This window comes from Abramis brama, assembly GCF_963993115.1.
Source record: "Abramis brama genome assembly, chromosome: 24".
NCBI classification, from domain to species: Eukaryota; Metazoa; Chordata; class Actinopteri; order Cypriniformes; family Leuciscidae; genus Abramis; species Abramis brama.
This window is the reverse complement of record NC_139986.1, coordinates 13,974,817-13,991,049: the sequence shown is the minus strand read 5'-3', so window position 1 is coordinate 13,991,049 and position 16,233 is coordinate 13,974,817.

Below are 16,233 nucleotides of genomic sequence, written 5' to 3'. Positions count from 1 at the left end.
TTAATGGTGCTGTCATGGGATCTGATTGTAGGTCGAGAGGCTATGTGTGAACCTCTGTTTGAGCCACTAGAATCCTTGAAACTAAGGATGCTGTCTTACAAAACCGGCCTGCTGCTGACGCTGACATCCACGAAAGTTGGTGACCTCCATACACTGTCGGTGCATCCCTCATGCATCCAATTTGCGTTAGATGGGTTAAAAGTGGTGTTGCATCCTAATGCAGCGTATACGCCCAAGTCATGTCAGCAGCATATAGTGCGCTCTACTTCGAGCTGCCTGCCCTGTCAAACGTCTTTATTGACGGAGGAAGACAGGTGAATTCATGCTTTGTGCCCTGTGTGAGTTTTGCACAGATACATTGAGCAGACGCAGGCTGTGCACTCTTCTGACCAGCTTTTTTATTAACAGCTTTTATTCTTTTCTAACCCGTTCCATGGGAAGCCGGCGTAGTTTGCATTGGATTTTGGAAGCTATTTTAATAGCATACAATAATAAATGGTTGGCTCTGCCTGCAGGGGTACGTGCACACTCTACGAGGGTCATGACGACATCTCGGGCATTGTTTAGAGCGGTGTCTGTGGAGGATATTTGTGCTAGTGCAGGTTGGGCATCACCGCACAAGTTTGTTCAAATTTACCGGCTGGATGTCACGGCAGCGACGATGGCTCAGTCTGTGCTTACCGCAGGGTTTTAAACCAGGGTCCGTTTCTCCCTTGAAAAAGGGGTATTTGCCAGTGCTGGTTCCCTTAAGTTTATTTCTGCAGACTTTCCGGGGCGTGAATCTATGTCCGATAGTCATGTGTTGTACCAAGTGAAAGGACTGAATGTGAACGTTGAGTTACGCATATAACTACTGTTTCCAGAACTAGGGAAACAAGGTAAAACACCTCTGAGCCCTGTGCAGTCGGAGGCTCGGTGTAGAGCTGGACTGAAAGAGGGGAATGACGCATGCAACTACATTTACATTCTGTGGGCAGGTAGGTCCGTCCAAATCAGCATGCGTCATTTTCCTTTTAGGCATAAATAAAGGTGTATTCAGCAAATATCCCATAGTCATGTGTTGTACAGTACCTTGTTTCCATCCTTCTGGGAACAGTAGTTATATACATAACTCAACGTTTCCTGGTTCATTAAGTCGGTGACTCGAGAATCGCTCATATTGATTCAGTTCCATTCGTGAATGAATTGTTCCACTTTTGTGAAAAGACTCAAATGATTAAATGAAAAGATTTGACTCAATGTGTTTCTAGTATGCATGTGAACACACATCTGGTTCATACAACTTTAATGTTAGACACACATTCTAACAGTGTGGCTGCATCTGAAATTGCTACTTCCCTATAGTAGGGGAAAAAAAGTATGTGACAAAATAAGTAGCCCTATGTCTGAATTCACAGTACTCATAAAAGACTAGGCAAAAAGGACCCTGATGACCTACTACTTCTGGCAAGATTCTGAAGTACTAGATTACATTTGTATTGTAGTATGTATGCCGTGCAGAAGCAGCACGGGCTCATTGTGCTTTCACTTATGACGTGTTCACAGTGTGCAACTGATCCGTGGCTGTACAGCACAAACACAACAATTATTCATTATTTTTATTTCAAATCCAGAAGTAGTAATGGTCCATAATACAATCTTTCATAGACATATTCACGTTGATATTATTCAATTCATTACTTCTATACAGATTTATATAGAAAGTTGCTCAAGCAAGTGGCAAAACATTTAAACATATATGTTAAAATTACAAACACTTTAAATTAAAACTTACAACTGACAAAATCAGCCGACTCTCATGCCTTTTCTTTTGCATTTAAATCAATAAAACCTGTGTGGGTCATAAAGAACTTTGTGTTTTTTCATCTCCACAAAGAGACAAGTACCATCCATTACGACGCCTTGTTTATCTAAATGTGACGTAAGGTGTAGTTTTTCATGTTTTACTTGTTATTTGAGTTATTTTAATACAGTGTTTTTTGTTTTTTAAATTTAATGTTTAATTTAAATTAATTTAATTTTAATTTAAAGCTGCAGTCTGTAGTTTTTCCTCTTTGTCACCATCTCTGTTCGAAATCTGCAATTGCAATTATTCGCGGAATTATCAACTTTACGTGCGTTGTGCCTCGGCATGGCACAGCGCGGATGAATCCGATGTTTTGAGGAGAATGTGCAGTTGTCAATCACCGCGCTGGTGGTGTGGATACTGTCATTTGGAATCACAGATTCTACTTTTTGGAAGTATGACCAACATAAGAATTTTCACCGTAAAATGTCGTCTGAAGAAGTAAGTAACATCCACTTTTGTTCTGACCAACTAAGAGAAAAAAGCATTGCAGTAAATCGCGGCGTTTAAATCTAACAATTGCTTATCATATCACGTCAAACCGTGCAAATGATACTTTATTCTCAAATTGTTAATGTTAACAACATCAGCATTGCATGACTACATTTAATGCCCTTTCGATATTTATCCTTGTTTTCGCATGAGCCGGTTGCAGTCTCTTTTTTTCTCCGAAGTCTTTCGTGTTTGTTCGGGTGAATCTCCAGTTGTCACTGGTGATTGTTGTTTGAACCTTTCTGGATCCGCCATCAAATTGATTTTAATTATATCAAGTGCTGCGAGAAAAGGCTATAAATCTCCACCTCCAACATCCTCACACGCAATATAGCCTACTAGCCGAGACACCTTCTTTATGTGTACAGACGTGACGTAATGATGCAAAGACATGCTCGAATTTCCCGCAGAAATCCACCAGTACCACTGAAATTATAAACATTATTACAAGCTTACCGTTTTGAATCGAGCTAAGGCAAGCAGATAGTTTTGAACAATGGCTGGTTATGTTCTTGCTCAAAAATTTATTTTGGATAATTTTTAACCCAAAAAAGCTACGGACAGCAGCTTTAATGCAAATGTATAATTTTAAGTGTGCAAACATAAAAAAAAAACTTTTTACATGTTCTAAAGTAAATATGAGTAGATGTTGCAGAACTTGATACAATGCTAGGCTAGGTGGTTGCTAAACGCCCTGATATACTTCAAGCGAAATCGAAGAACAAACTGTTGTGACGTCATTTCGAACAAAATCAGGCCAAAACTAAGTTCTTTTGGAGTTTGTTTCAGGAGTTTGAAACAGCTTGCTAAAGAAAACTTTGTGGAAAAGTTTTTCCATTTCTGGCGATACAAAATATAAATAAACTAGCATATCCTTCTCTTTAGTTTTTGTTTTGATTCTTGTTCTAAATTTTGCATGCAATGGCAGATCCGCTACTTTTCTTCTTCTATCCGTCAGTGCTGCCCTCTGATGCCCGGTAGCAGGGGGCAAAATGGGGCATGGCCCCCTCAGATCTCAGATTTTCGTGCTTTGGCTGGTGCTGAGCCAGAGACGGACGAGCTCAGCGCTTTTCTTATATCACAACTATTCAGTAACCACAAAATGTTTATTTTAGGTGCCAGACATTGAAATTAAGTAAAAAATCCATTCAATTATAATTTGACACATTGTGTAGGTAACAATAAAGTTTACTCTATTCTTCTCTTAGTTCACCGGCTACTTATTTTTATGTATTTTGGGAGAAACAATGAATTTATGCGATGTTCATCCGACAGATCCGATTCTCTGAAATGCGGTGCAAAATAGCATGCCGGCGCCCATCGCGCTTTATAGATCAACTAACAGGATCCTTATAAAGGTGTTTATTAAAAGACAAAACATTCACATACACATTTTTGACAATCTGAATATATCAGATAGTTCATGATAGTTAACCAGTTTGTTAATATTTTTAATAAAAAAGGAAAAGCAATGCATCTGTGTCCAGAGTTTGTGTGTCCTGGCGCCGACTCTGCCTGGTAGAATACAAAAAAATAATTGTACTCCGCATGTGTCAAAATCCATCCGCACTCATCACCAGTTGAGTATACATTTTTAAAGCTGTGCGGATACGACTCTGAAAATGAAGTATACCCAGGCTTTAACAAAGAACTTCGTAGCATATCGGGGCCTTAAGGCCTTGCTATGAAGTTGCTATGATGTTCTGAGTGGAAAGACACTAAGGAAATAAAAAAAGATCAAAAGTCAAAGTTTTTTTTTTAAAGCAAACAAATATCTCAAGGAGTGATTAATCTCGATCTCCATGTTTATAACGTGCACTTTTTCACTCCATGCTTAAACCATTGTGTTTACTTGCTACCTTACCCTGTTATCTCGTTTTACCAGGGCAGACGCTACATTGCCCTGAGCAACCCACAAGAACAGCTCATCCACACTATGAGCCCTTTCATGTTCCTAACTCCAACTCCTAAAATGGCCGTGATTAGGAGTGGCTCATCAGTGCAGTGTGTGAGTGTGTGAGTGATGACTCTCTTAAAGGCCAAGACAATAGCCGTGGTCAGGTTACACTCTTGGACACCTCCCCAGCACACACATTGTCTGTATGTGGAGTTCACACACATTCAGACACATGCCTCCGGGACATCATTTATGGCAGTGTCACAGATTACAGCCGCTCACTTTCAGCGTATGAGAAATAATTTTAGACAGAATTGTTTTGAAGTATGATGATTTCTGATCCTCATCATCATCATTTACAGAAGTTTATTGTATCGTCCCGCTGGTGTTCTGAGAACTCCTAACCAAAGGGTTTTCAACTGACCGCATATTTGAAGAGAATTAAACATACGTTGAAAAACGGAGCCACCACCCTCTAATTCGCAGGCCTACGCACAAAAGAATAAACAACACATAAGTAGTTTCCCAGGCTCCTGATGAGGACTGGATGAGGATCTCAAGGTTATAACACTGGTTTCCTGTGAGGGGCAGGACAGAGGGACAGAAAGTCCATCATCAGAACCGTACTGGACTTGTCCTCACTCTAGCAACCCAACAAAGCCTTCCAAAGACAGATGACAAGCACACAAAGAAAACACAGGTGGCTATAGACCACCTGGAGAAAAAGAGAGAGATGGAGAGAGAGAAATAGGTGGCTTCCCTTTGAACTTTCGGCTTAGGGGGTAACTTACCCACCTACCCCCAACCTAGTCTTCTGGTCAGAATGCTTTGACCAATATGTCTTTGACTGTCTACAGTGATTCGCTGTTTTGTTACAAAAAAAAGAACAATATGAATAGAAATACTATTTGAATATTATCAAAAATTACTGGTCTTGAATTTACATACTGCCCAAAATCTTTTTCGAGTCTTGTGGTGTGATTCACCAAATCCTTTTCTAAATGGACTGCCTTAAGAGGATCCTTCATATTTTAATTAACACCCCAATAGGAAGTAAATCTCATAAAACGCCGCATTTAAAATTTTAAAAAAAGTTAAAAAGTTTGGGACCAGTAGGATTCTTCCTTTTTTAAATTAAATTAACACTTTTATTCAGCAAGGTTGTGTTAAATTGATCAGAAATGACAGTAAAAACAGTAAAAGATTTATTTACCAATAAATGCATCAAAGAATCCTGAAAAGAAATGATCATGGTTTCAACAAAAAACATTGATAATACTAACAAATGTTTCTTGAGCACCAAATCAGCATATCAGAATGATTTCTGAAGGATTATGTGACACTAAAGACTGGATTAATGGTGGTTTTTTTTTTCCATTGCATTAATAAATTACATTTTAAGATAGAAAACAGTTATTTTAAATTGTAAATAAAATTTCACAATATTACGGTTTTTTATTTACAGTTTATTTTTATCAAATAAATGCAGCCTTGGTGAACAGGAGAGACATTAAAACTTAATGTACACTAAAACTGAACATTACAAAATATTACCAACCACAAACAGTTGAACAGTAGTGTATTAAAAGTATTAATCAATAATATACATGTATTGCAGCCATGATTATATTAATTGATAGCTCAAATTGAATATTTACGCTTGCTTATACTTATGTCTATAAATTCATTTGTCACAAATTGCAGGACCATTGAAATTTACTAGTGAAATAAAATAAAAAAAAAAGGTGAAAATTTTAAAATATCTGGTGAGCAGATGCAGCATCTAAAAGCATACACTTTCCATTTCCACTTTAATCTTAAATCTTGATGTTGAAAGTGAAATAAGATGTCAGGGTGTTTGTTACATAGTGTTTTAGTTTAGGTTAGTATCCATTGCCTAGAGGTTTTGTAGTTCCAGGTTATATTTCATAATAATGTTTCACTGCTGACCCATTCTTTGCCGTGCCTTTGATCAATATTGTTTGATAATTAATGGAGTTGTTACGCTCACTAATCCAATTACATGCTTTGCTCCCTGAAAGGTCTCAGTCTGATCAAGATTAATTTGTAGTGGAGGGCTACTTCTGTATCAACCTTTGAACTGAAAGATATATTCATCCACTGACCTCCATCGATTTCATTCAGCGGAACCCTTTCTGACAATAGCGCGACACTCAGGTCCGACAGTCTTTGTGTGGTGGGAGATTTCAACCCTATAGATCTTTATTGGGGCATTCAGAGAAGAAAAAGGAATCTGCTTTGGCTTTCAGGCCCATCCAATATATAAACTGAACTTAACTCATTCTACATAGACTTTAATGACCTCTGGACCAGATTAGACCCTCTAAATGATGTAACAGGCCAAGCAGTTTCCCAAAGGAAGACTTAAAGGAATACTCCAGGTTCAGTACAAGTTAAGCTCAGCCGACAGCATTTGTGGCGTAATGTTGATTTCCACAAAAAAAAAAAAAATTTTGTCCCTTGTTTTCCTTTTTAAAAATCAAGGTTACGGCGAGGCACATAAAAGCAGAAATGTGAAGGTTACAATTTTATAAAAACACTTAAAAAACTTGTATATTATTGTTATATTGTGTATTGTCTGTTAAGCTGTTCAGCTCATCTCTTTTTAAAGTAATTTTATGGTTTATGGCGTTACATTATCATTGCAACAGTTAATTAAAAATGTATTGTATACAATTTTCATTTTCATTTTAATAAACTTTTTTTTTTTAACTTGCCAGTAATAGATTAGTTATAAAAGGTTAGTAAGTACTGTTTTCACCCTAAAATCGTGATAAGACATTCAGTTTTTAATGTTAAAAAATTGGTCCCATTTATTTCCATTGTAAGTGACTCACTTTTAGCAGGAATTTTGCTTTTTTAAAGAGAGTGGAAATGAATATGTGTAATAAACATAATATGCCACAATTGCTTTCAGTTGAGCTTAGCATCTACTAAACCCAGAACCTTTTTTCTTTTGTATTGTTTACATTATTATATTGTCTGAATTTGAGAAATGCACAATAATATTTCCAATTATTATTACAACAAAATTGAAGCTGCTAAAAATCACATTAAGATTGTGTTTCATTTAGACACAGTAGTCTGTACGGGTCATTTTGTTTTGTTACAACTCTACTTGAGCGGTGAAGTTTATCAAAGTGTGCAGAACCTCTCCATTCCTCACCTATTGAACCTCCAGGCTTAAATAGGTTTCACCTTTGTGACATTACAGGCATAAATCCTCACATCCCATGAAGGCTGTCTGCAAGTGACTTCAGTGGCCATCATAAAGTGAAACAGACAGTCTTAATTGCCGTTCCAGACTCAAGGAAACGGGACTCAAATATTTGCATAATTTCACGGAAGGCAGAGGAAATTGCTAAAACATGTGAGCCAGAATCCGTGTGCAACCCAATACCTATCCAGCCTGGCTCTTGGGTGCCACCCAGTGCTGAATGTGCCAAGAAGAAGGGCACGTGTATGTGTGTGTGCGTCCAATCAGAAGGAAAAGGTCACGGGCTGATCTTATCTCGCCTCTCTCCCAGAATCCCGAGCGAAAGCCTGTCAAAGCTGCAGCAAAGTCTGCGTATTATATGCACAGAGAGTGTTGCGTTTCTTATTTTGTGACATTTCAGATATATTGCTGCGATTACGTTGGGTTTCACTCTTTACTCGTTAAAGCTGATGCCCAATGTTTTTTTGGACAACGCTCTCTGTTTTTCTAACGTTTCCAGCATTTGCTTAAGAACATGGGTGAAACCAAGCAACAATGCATCTAAGATATGCAATCAATCATATTAATTTCATAAACAGCGTTTGTACCACAGTGAAACGGAGAGAGTTATGCCATGGCTGTCAGCCCATAGCCTTTCTTTTCCCACACAGACGCAGACAGCCGTGGGCGGAAGGCACAGCTGAGCGGAGTAATTAAGCCCACATCGGACATGTGGAAAAGGCATAGAGACCTAGAGTCCTCACAGGAGCGCATATGAACACTTCATATGGATCTATAGGGAGACACAACTCACATAGATACCAGCCACACAGAGATGATGGTAACAGTTTGTCACCTTGTAAAGTGAAGAGAGGAAAGTAAGCTGTCATGAATCATGAGGGAATATAGTGTCTTTTTTTTGCCAGCAGAGGAATAAAGGCCGGTGAATGAAACAGTGATTTCTAGAGTCTGGGGAACCAGTGAATTGTGGGGTATGAAATAGACTGTGAGGTTTGTTTAAGCCTCTATAGATTGTTGACGTAAATCTTTAGTTTTTAGCTGAGGATTTGGGGTATTACGCTTTAGTCTCAGGTTCGTGGGAATGACTTTTAAAGGAAGTTTTTGATATAGATAGCTTCAGAGAGAACTGAACAAAGGCTAGAATATAAATGAGAGAAAGGACATAGATTAGATAGGAATATAGGAACAATATAGTCAAAAAACACCTATAGTCTGGAGTTATATTATATTCTATTAATTTATTGTATTTTACATAACAGTGCTGGATCTGGATGGAAACACCAATATTTGTTTGTTTGAAAAAAAAAAAACATTTTTATTTGTTTTTTATATATATATATATATATATATATATTATTTTATTTGTCTTTTTCAATTAGTTTAGTTGTCACTTTTTAATTATATCATTGTTAGTTTTTTATCGTTTCAGGTTATTTAGTATTTGTAGGCTGATTAAAGGTTTTAAATGTTATACTATACCACGTATAAAAAGCTAAAACTAAATTTATTTTAATTTAGTCACGCTAGTTTTTAGTTTAGTTTCAGTTTTAATGGCAATAACACTGTCTGACACACACTGTTGCTTCAGCAGAAAAATGTATTACACTCTTAAAAATTCCACTATAAAGAATGTTTTGTGCAATGGAAAGGTTCCAATGGATGATAAAGGTTCTTCATGGAACCATCAATGCCAATAAAGAACCTTTATCATCCATTGGAACCTTTCCATTGCACAAAACATTATTTATAGTGGAAAAAGGTTCTTTGGGGAACCAAAAATGGTTCTTCAGTGTCACTGCTGCTGCTGCTTTATTTTAAAGTGTACATTTAATAAAATAATACAAATTCCCAGAGGTGACAATTTTGTAACTTTGAACATATGGATGAAAGCGCTGCCTTATTCGCAGATTGTTTCTTGATTTTCTTATTTTTCTCATTTTGGATGAAAACACAGCTACTGAAAGAGCTACTGAAGAAAATGCATTCTTGTAGTCTAAATCAATCCCCCTGTGTCTGTGTCATGCATGGCTTTCTGGTCCTCTCTGGATTAGCTATCTGTCGGTGCAGGTTCTGAGGCAGCCTTGGACCTTGTTGTTTGTCTCTTTCTGCACCAGTTGCTGGGCAAACAAGTCAGTCCTCATCTCTGCTCACTCATCCCCTGACTTAAGCTTTGATCTGAGGACCCCTAAGGGCCCCTAAGGTCCCAAAGTATAGAGGAGGTCAGGGACCTCTGTCCATCCTGCCCTTGCCACAATGGCTACAAGCATTACACAGTGCAAACGCAAGCACTGCTACTGTTAAAACACATTGCAACATTTCAGCAAAATTATATGTTGCTTCTTGCATGTTTCACAATACTTTCAATTTGAAAAACTTCTGTTAAAACACTTTTCGGTGAAATCTGAAAATGCACACAAACGAGTCCCTGCTCATACAATCAAGTTCTTCCTCCAATCCATTACGACATATGAATATTTGATGCGGAATTATGTATATCTATTCACTAATATAAAATACACTCTCTAGACTAAAAATATATTGTATTATAGTAGAGGTAAGGATAAAACAATCAAATTAAACATGAGTGTCAATAAATGAAACTCTTAAGTACAACTGAAATTAATTTCTGGACATCGTAATGTTTTTTGGTGCATTTATTATTGCAAATTTCTGATATAACCAGCAATTACCAATAAATATGCGGCTGATTATGTGATGCAAATGTCAAAATGTATTGGTTTGCAAATCATGCAATGTGGTAAAAATGTTGTCACATAGTATTGTAGGTCATAACAGGTATTCTCCAAGGAAGTTGCTGGTGTTCTACTTCCACTAGTGTTTATTTCAAATGAACTGGAACCTGCAATGGCATTGTATGTATAGATAAAACAAAAAAATAAAAAAAATGTCTTCAACCTTTCTGATAACACATTTCAGCTTTTTTTGCTTTTTGTTATATTAGGTTCACATTAAAGGGATTGTTCACCCAAAAATCTAAATTACTTACCCCTAGGTTGTTCCAAACCTGTATGAGTTTCTTTCTTCTGTTGATATTTTTAAGAATGTTGGTAATCAGACAGTTGACGGTAGCCATTGATTTCCATAGTAGGAAAAAGGTTACTAAGGAAGACAATGGGAGCCGTGTTAACTTACCAACATTCTTCAAAATATCAACAGAAGAAAGAAACTCATACAGGTTTGGAACAACTTGAGGGTGAGTAAATGATGACAGAATTTGACTTTTTGGGCGGACTATCTCTTTATAACAGTTTAGGAAACTTTTCACCAGTTTAAATCAATCAATCATAATTTATGTAAAAAGGAATAAAAGTTGTGTTGTGTTTTATTGCCACTAGTGTTCATTACAGCTGGAAAATGCAGTGCAGTTTGTTGTAAAGTTACGCTTTTGCAAAAATGTAGGTAAGAAGCATGTTTTTCCAATGAGCCAATTTGTTTTTTTGTCCTACTGTGACTGATTTGTCCCAATCCAGGTGCCTTTCTGATGAAGATGGACGACTTTGGTTGACACCAATGATTCATTGCCGACTTGCAGATGGTGACAAATATCTGAGTGACCAAGCCAGCAGTGAATAAATAATAGGCTAATTTAATCTACATATGGCAATATTCATGTCACCCCTTAGGTAGAACCCTAATTTTGTGGTTAGCAGCTGTCATCAAATTCCTCTGGTCAGGTTACTACCCTTACCACAAAGACAATGGGATGGGAAAGAGACCATCCCATCCTGTAGGATTATGATGCACTAATCAGGCTAATCCAAACAACTCCTGAATTCCCACACAGGTAGAAATCACACACCTATGGCCCACTCACAACAACAGACCTGTCCACAGGCAGACGCATGTCATGGGAACACTTGGTCACCCACAGTGACACACTCAGACATCAGCGCCTGCTCTTTTGAAGTCAGTATAATTAACAGGCCATCTGATACACTATCAGCCCAAGAGGCTTCTGGTCTCAGAGGCACGTAGCAGATCCATCAGTGGTTGCTAACTGGCTGCACTGTCAAGCGCTCCCATTGTGACCCTTCCAAGGCCCATAGACCCCAGTAGGACGTGGGGTCACACCGCCCACCCTTAGGCCCACCGCTTACACAGAGATACACAACGTATCGCAAACAGTTTATTTGACGTTGTCGTAGTCTCTGTTAAGTTATTCATGGCCATGTGTGAATAAGAAATGATGGCCTGCAAACTGGTGCATGTCACACAAATGTTAATGATACAGACGTACAGCTGATGACTCACAATATGCATAATGGAAGACAATGACCGTCTACGCCGAGGTGAGACTGACCTCAATAATATGGCCCACGTATCCAGTCACAGTGCTAACTTTTGACTGAGCTCAATGAAGAGTGAAGCAAATCTATCTATCTGAAAGTCACTGTTTATAGAGTGTTTTAATGGTTTGGTTTCCAGAGTATTTCTAAGTGGTTGCTAGGATCTTCTGGCTTCTAGGTGTTTACTTGCTGGTCAAAAGAGCTTGTAAATATTTTGGACTATATATGTTAATATTCTGGACTAGATATGACTTGGGTCTATCCATCAGCATATTTTATTTTATTTTATTTTACCTCCACCAGAAGTCTGAACTTTTATGGCCTATAGGGGTGTATTTCACTTTAAACTTTCTAAAAATAAACACACACACACATTTCAGGAAACTTTTTACTATGCCTTTTCCCCAGTTTTCGAAAATATATGTTTTTAATGATTGTATTGTTTTACTCTAATCCCAGACCCAGATTTCAATGTTAAAAAAATAAAAATAAAATAAAAATCCATATTAAAAATGTGAATTATTACATATTTAAAAAGTCAGCAATTTTGTCATTTTTCTAAATATACCATTCAAAGGGTAGGGGGCAGTAAGATTTTTTTAAAGAAATTAATACTTTTATGCAGCATGGATACATAAAAAAATGTAAATGGTGTTCTTTTGATCTTTCTATCCACCAAAGAATCCTGGAGACAGAAAAAAAAAACTATCACAGTTTCCACAAAAATACTAAGCAGCATTTACATTGATAATAAATGTTTCTTCTGCAACAAATCAGCATATTAGATTATGATTTCTAAAGGATCATGTGACACTGAAGTCTGGAGTAATGATCCTGAGAATTTTGCATCACAGAAATAAATTACATTTCAAAATATATTAAAATAGAAAACAGTAATTTTAAATTGTAATAATATTTCACAATATTAACGTTTTTACTGTATTTTTTGCCAAATAAATGTATAGCCTTAAATTAAGAGACTTAACAACCCCAAACTTTTGAGCAGTAGTGTATTTAATTGTGCATATTTAAGATACATAAAATGCTGTCTATGATAGTAGCCATTTTATTGCAAACGTGTGGTGGAAATGTTCTTGACTTTTTTGAAGAAGAAAAAAAAAAGTCTAAATTCTTTTGTTATGTGTGTATATCTACTTTTGGGCATTGTTGTTAGACACATTAAATAAACTAGTGAGAGTGTGAAACAGAGTTTTCAGAGAGTTTATTTTATAAAAGTCCAACAGCCCAAAAGTGTCTATTGTAGTAGAAACTCCTAATTATGAAACCGATGATTGTTTATGGTGTGGTAATATAAAGTCAAACATTGAACAGTCTTTGATTTTTCCATGATTTTACTTATTTTTTCCTGATAGCTCTTAAAAGTTGGAATTTTTGCTTTTGTCTATTGTACTCATTAAGTTTTAAATATGTATATATTTTTTCTTTCTCTGTTTGTAAAGTGAACTTTTAAATCTGAGTCATTTGTTTGACCATTCAAAGAAATGAAATTGAGTAATTATAATTCATTTGTCAAACACAATCTCCTCGGACTACACATTGCACCTGATATCCATGAAATCTCTCTGATGCGGTCACTAAAAGTTCACCGCCGAGAAAAACGCAACGCTGAATTAGCGTCCTAGCTGTTTAGACATCTCCATCAAAACCTATGACAGAATATTTCTGTCTTTTGAAGTCATAGCTTATTTCTGACTTGTCAAAATAAGACTGATGGGAAGGAAAAAAAATTGTGGGAAATTTGTTTTTGTTCTCCGAATGGATTGGCTGGAATGGGTGGAAATTCCTTCCCAGTCTGACCGTTACGTCACCTGAAATCAAATCATTTGAGCGCCCACTCTCACAAATGTCAATAGAATGAATAAAAAGTGTGTAATTGTAATATATAAATGTAATATCTCATTGTAACCAAATGACTACTGAAGAACTCATGACTAGCAAGTTTTTTGTTTGATGTGGTGGATATAGCTAAAGGCTACAGCCATAAATCTGAGAAAAGACAGGAACGAGAGAGGAAAAAAGAGTTTAATCTACATTCACAGGTGTGTCACACCATTGTTACCTTCTCTGAAGTTCACAACGGACTTCGAGACAAAGGCCAGATCTCCATGTGCCCATTGTAGCCTGGAGAACAATACAGTGACTGTGACTTACTAATCCCTATGGAGCGCTGACAGCTCAGGCCTGAAGCCACACTAGGCCTCATCTTCGCTCAGAGCAGTGTCTGTGAACCACAGCGACGGGAACGGGGAGTATTTATAGTAGCCAGAATCTTGCCAAAAGGGGGGAACCAAAAGCCATTGTGGGAGAAAAATATTATCCCCATTGTCAAAACCGTAGCCATCATTATAGCATCACTTGATGGATGAGAAAATATGTGTCTGGAGGGGAAATGGCTCACTGCATGAAAGCTTTTCAGGAGTTTGTAATGAAACTGGCCCATAAAGAAGAGAAAGAATTGCAGTTCGTATTTCATAAAGCAGGTGTCTGTCAGGTTTGACTCACCTTATCCATCCTGGATGTACCTGTGTCCTATAAATGACTACAAAAACATCTTGGTTCCAGGGTTGGGCGATTGTTCAAGAGTTAGCACTGGAATTTGAATTGGCTGGCCAAAACACACAGGAAGCAAAACTGTAATTTGAATCGGAATTAAAGGAAGTGGAATTTTACAATTCAGAGTACTTCAGCAGGTATGCATTCTGGGAAATGAAGTGTTTGTCCACCCGGGTCCATAAATTTGATGAGTAAATGGAAAGGGATAGTCCACCCAAAACTGAAAACTCACTCATTCACTTCACTCACCCTCATTGTTTTTCCAAACGTGTATGACTTTCTTTCTTCTGTGGAACACAAAAGAAGATATTCGTCTCAGTGATTTTTTTGTCCATGAAAGTCATGGTCCAGTGTTTGGTTTTGGACCCCATTGACTTTCATTGTATGGACAAAAACAGTTGAAACATTCCTCCAAATATCATCTTTTCTGTTCCACAGAAGAAAACATGTCAAATAAGTTTGGAACAGAGCAAATGATGACAGAATTTCCTTGCAAATTTCTTTAGTATGAACCCGATTTATCTGTCTGTCTGTAAGGTAATCTGTAAGGTAAAACCTTCAAAGTTCAAGAAACATTTTAGAAATGTTTTAAAAACTTTTTTAAAGCCATCATTCAAAGTTTGTCAAGACAAACCTTCCTTTTTCTAGTTATACTACACTTATTGCACATGCACTTATTACGTTAATATTTCTTAGAATTTTAGTTAATTTTACTTCCTTAAACTAAAATAGTCAATTCCACATCACATTTGGTGCTGTAATTTAAAAAGAATCTCAATTCAATTCCAAATGGCAGAATGCAGCAGGGTTTGCATTTCTATACTGGCACTGTTTGTCCTTAGCATCAGTTATTATATTTTGTGCCATTTCTGTTGTGAAAACCGACACTTGGAACGTTTTCACAGGTGACATTATTCCCAAACACACCTTAGCCCTGGAGACAAGCGAAATGTGTGGCATTGTGAACAACAATGCTCTTCAGGAGCTCACCTAAACTCTTTTGTTCGGTCCACAATGGTTGCGGTTCCCACCCTTTTCTTGTACACAGCAAGGAGAGAATAACACATACCTTGCGAGAAAATATGAGTATCCAGAATCATACTCCTAATCAGGCCACTGTATGAAACGCTCACGGACGCTGCCAGCGCCACCCCTCGAACTACGAAAATAATGGAGAAGAGAGAAAGAGAGGTCTGAGTGGGCAAAGAATCAATAGGAAGAGGGGGGAATATCTGATGAAATGTTTTCTTGTCAATGCTCAACCTCATCACCCCTCCCTTCCCTGGTTTGACCTTCCTCTGCGAGCACATCCAGCCACAAAGAGGCTCCATTCTCTCGGGAGATAGAGCGCCTTGCTCTTGTGCTGAAACTCTATCACCTGCCTAAAAGAAAACTGTGTCATCTCCCCTAGCCCAGCAGGAAGTCTCCAGCCAAGCAGATCACACACCCTGTAATATTCGCAGTGACCTTCAGCGCGCCACCAAACTTTCTCACAGTCTGCCATGTTTCATGACACTGTACACTTTGGATGTAGTTATGGATTACACTGAGCACAGGGTAGTGACTTGGCACTCTGAAAAGAAAGCCATCTTCAAAGGAAGAGAGTGGCAAGGTTTGCTGGTTTGCCAGTGTAAACATACAGTACAACGTTTTATTATACGGCCCACTGGAGTACTTGATTCTGATTGGCCAATCAAGCCATTTGATGTCATTATATTTGCCATCTTCTGGATCAACACTGCATGCATAATGATATATGATATATATATACACTAAAAAAATATGATCAATAAGTTATGACAACATATGTTTTTGCATATGCTTTAACTCATCAAAATAAGTTACAAGTTATATAAGATTCAACTCATTTTTTAAAGTC